We start from the raw sequence: 7,291 nt of genomic DNA on the forward strand, positions 1-7,291 counted from the left end.
GTGTGGGGGGAAGGGGAAGGTGGAGTAGGGAGGAGTGTGTAGGAGGGGGGCAGAGGGTGAAGGAGTCGGAGTGTGTGGGAAGGGGGGCAGGGGAAGGGGTGAAGGGGGAGGAGTGTATAGGAGGGGGAGTGGGGAGGAGTGTGTGGGAGGGGGTGGGGTTGTTTGATTAAGGAAGGTCACTTGCGTGTGGAGTTGGGTTGGAGGGAACGTGTGTGTAGGTGTTTGTGTACGAGTGTACATGTGTGCGTTTATACGTATGCTTATGTTTACTTGGAAATATACATATATAAATACATACATAAATGCATGTCTGCGGGTATACAAACATAAGCATATGCACATATATTAGTACATTGGTACATACATAAACATAAATATGTGCGTGTATGTAATATGTATATGTGTGTGTGTATGTAATATGTATATATGTGTGTGTATGTAATATGTATATGTGTGTGTGTATGTAATATGTATATGTGTGTGTGCATGAGTGTGTGTATATATGTATGTAAATGTATATACATATAAAGACAAACAGAATGATACTTCATGCTCTAAAGCTATTTTGATAGTGAACAAATAAGCACCACAGGCACCGCCCAGGGACCCCAACCCCGCCTATAAAATGGGACACACAAAAAAAGTCTCTTTGCTTCCGGAATCAACAACCTGAAAGAAGCATGCAACGTAATCCTCTATAACGAAGCTTCACGTGCTTTCAAGTCGCCCTTCCAAGCACTGTGATTGCTGCCTGAGGGAGTGTTTACGTGGATACTGAACTCGGTGAACTGCAGTGACTCGGAGGGCGTTTGCTTGCAGGTTTGTATAGAGACTGCGTGTAGTTCAAGCGTGTGTGCGTTATATATATGTGTGTGTGTGTGTGTGTGTGTGTGTGTGTGTGTGTGTGTGTGTGTGTGTGTGTGTGTGTGTGTGTGTGTGTGTGTGTGTGTGTGTGTGTGTGCTTGTGTATATATATATATATATATATATATATATATATATATATATATATATAGAGAGAGAGAGAGAGAGAGAGAGAGAGAGAGAGAGAGAGAGAGAGAGAGAGAGAGAGAGAGAGAGAGAGAGAGAGAGAGAGAGAGAGAGAGAGAGAGAGAGACAGACAGACAGACAGACAGACAGACAGACAGACAAAGAGCCCGAGAGTGTAAGACAGAGAAGGAGAGCGGAGAGGGGAGAGAGACAAAGGGAAAGAGAAGTCTGAGCACAGTATGGCAAGGGGCCAGTTCCCTTCGGATATATAGTAAATGTATAGCTCTTGAAATTACACAGGACTTACCAACGAATAAAATAATACAATAAGCACATTTAGTTATACGGCTTTTCGAAGGAGCAAGACTTAGTAATAGTACCTGAATGCCTATTAATGTACCCAAAGTATATTTAGTTAGAAATTTCTTATTCAAATCCACTGGGCTATGTCAGTATATCGTTATATGGGCAAAAGTATACGTGAAGGTTCTCATCTCTTTCCCTTCGTTATAAACCACGAGATATCTCAACCGAGATATTTAAGATTTGGAAATGAAGTCCGTTTAACATCAAGGGGTAAAATGTGGTCTTATAATGACCCCCCCGAAAGGTCAGGTCAAATATGGGAAAGGTAATGGACTGTAGAATTTATTGTATGATGATGCCCGGCAGTTCGAAACCATTTTCTATGAGAATTCCTTGCCTGTAAATGTAGTTTTAGTTAACAAGGGAGATGTTTATTTTGTATAGAAATGGTAGATATGATTTGAGTTTCCATCTTGTTGGTTAGCTATGATTTGCGATTGTGTGTCTGTTGAAAATTATTTAAGGTGCTGGTTGTTGTTAAAGTGTTACGTGAGTGTTTGTGTTTGTGTGTGTGTGTGTGTTTGTTTGAGTGTGCGTGCGTGCGAGTGTGTGTGTGTTTGTTTGTGTGCATGTGTGCCTGCGTGCGAGTGTGTATGTGTGTGTGGTGTCTGTATGTGTCTGTGTGCGTGTCTGTGTGTGTATGTGTATGTGTGGCATAGACTACGTAACGACATGGTAATGACATGTCATTTGCAGAAATAAAGTATGTAAGGGGGGAAGGCGAGATGGGAAGAGGGCGAAAGTGAGTGGAGAGAGGAAGGGAAATAGGGAAGGAGAGACATGGAAAAGGAGAGGAAGAATATTTTAGATAAAACATAAATACATCTCACAGCAAAATAATAATAATAATGATGAATATGTATTTAGATGCATAAATAGATAGATAGAGAGATAAATGACTACGCAAATACATAAACAACTAGATAGATACGTGAATTAATAAACAAAACAATGAATACCCATATAAATAGATAAACAATAATAAAAAAAGCAGAAGACAAACAATAGAGGTAAATTCTAAACCACCTAAAAATAGAAAAAATATATACATATTTGTCTATTTCTCCAACCACTTAAAAATAGAAATATATATATATATATATATATATATATATATATATATATATATATATATATATATATATATATATATATATATATACATATATATATATATATATATATATATATATATATATATATATATATATATATATATATATATATATATATATATCTATTTCTCCAATCTTAGCGAGTTTGCCGTTGCCACAGATACAGCCAACGGTATCAGGTTTCCAGCATAAAAGTGTATTGGATTTCAAAGACGCGGGTCGTGTTGCACACCATTGCAGCTCTTGTGTAATGCAATACGTCTGAACTCCTAGGGAACTTTGATTATCATGAGGTTTTTTGAAGGAAGTGACTACGGGTACGGCAGGGAACCCCACCCCATCCCCCATCCCCACCCCCACTCCCTTGTTGGCGTTCTGCGCATGTGTGGGGAAACGAGCAAGGTCGCGTCTTCTTGACACAAGTAAGTTGGGTTGGGTTGGGTTAGGTTCGGTTAGGTTAGATGAGGTTAGGTTAGGTTAGGTTAGGTTAGGTTAGATTAGGTTCGGTTAGGTTAGAGTAGAGTAGATTAGGTTAGGATATATTAGGTTAAATTAGGGTAGATTAAGTTAAGGTTCGTACTTATTACCCGGGAATGACGTTTACATGCACATATATTCATCTGTGCCGTACCTAGCATTTTTTTTCTTTATCTATTTGTCTGTCTACCTATCTATCCCCCCTCCTCTCTCTCTCTCTTTCTCTATCTCTCTCTCTCTCTCTCTCTCTCTCTCTCTCTCTATCTCTATCTCTATCTCTATCTCTATCTCTATCTCTATCTCTATCTCTATCTCTATCTCTATCTCTATCTCTATCTCTATCTCTATCTCTATCTCTCTTTCTCTTTCTCTTTCTCTTTCTCTTTCTCTTTTTCTTTCTCTTTCTCTCTCTCTCTCTCTCTCTCTCTCTCTCTCTCTCTCTCTCTCTTTCTCTCTCTCTCTCTCTCTCTCTCTCTCTCTCTCTCTCTCTCTCTCCCTCTCTCTCTCTCTCTCTCTAACTCTCTCTCTCTCTCTCTCTAACTCTCTCTCTGTCTCTCCATTTCTTGTCCAGCAAATGATAAGAAAAAAAAATAGAAAACAGAAATCCGTGTTTCAGCATTTTTTCGTTTCTCTCCGTGAGTGATGTGCACAATTTTTTTTTTTAGTAGAAGGTTACATCAGGGTTTCCTTTATATGTGCTGAAAATAATAAAATTGACGTAAATAATTATCTTACCAAAGTCCCTGAAAAAAACAATAGGAAAATGGTAATGATGTCATTAATATTGATAATTATGATAATCATCAAATAGCGATATTATTGGCAATTTTAGTGTTAGTATTATTTTAGTAGTAAGGATATTGATGATAATGATACTAATGACAAAAAATCATTGATAATATTAGCGATGGGAATGACAGAAATAGTAATAATGATGATGATAAAGGAAATATGAATGATATTGCGAATGAAAATGAAATATAATTAATAATATGACTTGGAATTAAAATAAGGATAACAATCTATTATAACAATAGTAGTAGTAGCAGTCATAATAATAATAATGATAACAATAAAAGATTCTAGTAATAGAAATGATGATAATGGTGATAATAACAATAACAATAACTGTGATAATGATAACAATGATAATGTTGATAATAATAGTTGTTTTCACGATAATAGTAATGATGATGATAATGATAACAGTGATAACAAAAAATGATAATTATGATGATAGTAATAATGATAAGGATGATAGTAATAAGGATAAGGACGATAAGAAGAATAAGAAGAAAAACAGCATCAAGAACAGAAACAATAACAACAACGACAATAATAATAACAACAACACCAAGAACAATACCAATAACATCAACAACGAAATGAAAGGAAAATAAAAAAAGAGATATAAAATATATATATATATATATATATATATATATATATATATATATATATATATATATATATATATATATATATATATATATATATAATAAAAGAAATAATTAAAAAGCCAACGAAATTAAAGAAAAATAAAAAAGGGGGAAAAAAAATATATATATATATAGAATAAAAGAAATAATAAAAAGCCCGCCTCAGGAGCCAGCAGCTGCACGGAATGGGTCTGGGCGTGTCTCTGAGTCCGGGGGGGGCGTGGCGCTGCAGGAACCCACAATAGGAGATCCTTAAGCGCTAGGAAGAGGGAAAAGATCCTTGCCTGGGGGAGTCTTGGGGGGAGGAGGGGGGAGGGGGTTTGGAAAGGGGGGGGGAGGAGGAAACGTTATTTAGGAGGAAGGGAAACGTTTTCTTAGAAGGAGGGAAACGTTTTCTTAGGAGGGAAACGTTTTCTTAGGAGGAGAGAAATGTTTTCTTAAGAGGGAAACGTTTTCTTAGAAGGAGGGAAACCTTTTCTTAAGAGGGAAACGTTTTCTTAGAAGGAGGGAAACCTTTTCTTAAGAGGGAAACGTTTTCTTAGGAGGAGGGAAACGTTTTCTTAGGAAGAGAGAAATGTTTTCTTAAGAGGGAAACGTTTTCTTAGAAGGAAGGAAACGTTTTCTTTGAGGAAGGGAAACCTTTTCTTAGAAGGAGGGAAACTTTTTTTTTTTTTTTTTTTAGATGGAGGGAAACGTTTTCTTCAAAGAATGGAAACGTTTTCTTTGAGAAGGGAAACGTTTCCTTAGAAGGAGGGAAACTTTTTCTTACTAGGAGGGAAACGTTTTCTTTGATGAAGTGAAACGTTTTCTTAGGAGGATTTTTTTTTTCTTAGAGGGAGGGAAACTTTTCCTTCGTATTGTGGAAGGGGGGGGGGGGGGCGGGGCATTTTCTCAGAAGGATTAGAACCTTTCTAAGGAGATGTGAAACTGTCCTTTGAGCGAGAGAAACGTTTTGGGGGGTTAAGGGGGCGGAGATGAACTCTTTTGTGGGGAGAGACGAACGTTTGTTATGTGAGAAGGAACGTTTTCAAGGCGAGAAAACACTGTTCAAAATTATCGTTTTCTTAAGGGTAGAATCTCACCCTTCTTAGAATACAGATAAACGTTCTCTGACAGGTTTAGGGAAGGTTGTATAAAACGTTTCTAGGGTAAGAACGCATTCAGGGGAGGAACGTTTTCTATGGAGGGAGGAGGAGAGGGGGAAGGGGGAGGGGAGGAGGGAGGGAGGGAGAAAAAAATTAAGGGAGACTTTTTCCTCTTTTTTTAGGAGGGGAAACTTTTCTCGAGGGAGAAGAGAGCTTCCGGGGATAAGTGGAATATATTCTACGGGAAGAGGATAAACGTTTTTGTTTGAAGGGTGGGGGGGGGGGGGGAGGTGAGTAGAAAGAAACGTTTTTAGCGGAGTAGAGATAATTTTGTATTGGGAGAGGGAGTTTGTTTTTATTTATTTTTTATCTATTTATACGGGGGAGAAAGGGAAGATTTTTAAAAATTAATAAATGAATAAAACGTTTTAAAGGGGATTTATGTATTTTCTAGTTAGATTAAAAAAAAAAGAAAAAAAAAGGAAAAACGTTTTCAATGGGAGACCGGAAAACGTTTAAAAAAGAAAAGAAAAAAAAGAAGAGGAAGAAGAAGAAAAAAACGTTTCCAATGGAAGACCGAAAAACGTTTTCGGAAAAGCGCCCAGGGAAAAAAAAAACGTATCCCACAGAACGTTCCAGAAATTTAAAAAAACGTACGTACGGCTCCCGGACAAATCTACGAACCCGAGAACCCGCTAAGGACGTGGACAAATCAAGCAGGAAAAGCCCGGATCCAGAGAGCTGTGAGGGTGGCCATTACACCCTCACACCAGGAAGGAAAAAGCTTGGAATAAAAAAAACCGACGCTTGAAAAATGTCTCCCTGTCTCCCTTCTTCCCCTCCTTCGCTGGTGCTGACGCGAAGAGGGGGAGACGAGGAGGAGGAGGAGGAGGTGGAAGAAGAGGTGGAGGGAGAGGAGGAGGGGGAGAAGGAGGATGAGGAGGAGGAGGAGGAGGAGGAGGAGGTGAGGAATGTGGAGGAGGAGGAGGGAGAGGTGAAGGAGGGAAAGGTGGAGGAGGAGGAGGGAGAGGAGGAGAAGGAGGGAGAGGTGGAGGATGAGGGAGAGGTGGAGGAGGAGGAAGAGGAGAAGTAGGAAGTGGAGGAGCGTCTAACATACATACACACATACAAAAAAAGACAAACACAAAAGAAAATACAAAAAAACATGTTTTTTTACCGAAGATTTTGCGAAACATTGGTACAAAACATTAAGGAATATATGTACGTATATAAGTATGTACGTACGTATGTATGTATGTATGTATATATGTACGTATTTATAAATAAATAAATATCCACATTCCAGATCTATTAAATCGTTCCAAGAAACTGATAAAACAAGTAAAGAAAGAAATGAAAAAGAGGAATAAAAGAAAGACCTTCAAAAAAAATGTGAAATAAAAAAGGAACGCGGTGGTTAAAAGGAAGAAAAAAAGAATCTCGATTCCCAAATTCCGAGATGGAATTAATCGGAATGGAAGTCCCCGGAGGCCCAGGAAGCCTCCTCCTCCTCCTCCTCCTCCTCCTCCTTATTTGCCTCCCCTTCTTCTTTCTCTTTATTTGCCTCCCCTTCTTCTTTCTCTTTATTTGCCTCCTCTTTTTCTTCTTCCTCCTCATACTCCTTATTTTCCTCCTTTTCTTCTTCCTCTTCCTACTCCTTATTTTCCTCCTTTTCTTCTTTCTCCTCCTACTCCTTATTTGCCACCCCTTTTTCCTCCTCCTTATTTGCCTCCTTTTCTTCTTCCTCCTCCTCCTCCTCCTCCTTATTTGCCTCGCTCCTCCTTTTTTTGGCTCCCCTTCTTCCTCCTCCTTATTTGCT

This window comes from Penaeus vannamei, chromosome 6, assembly GCF_042767895.1.
Source record: "Penaeus vannamei isolate JL-2024 chromosome 6, ASM4276789v1, whole genome shotgun sequence".
NCBI classification, from domain to species: domain Eukaryota; kingdom Metazoa; phylum Arthropoda; class Malacostraca; order Decapoda; family Penaeidae; genus Penaeus; species Penaeus vannamei.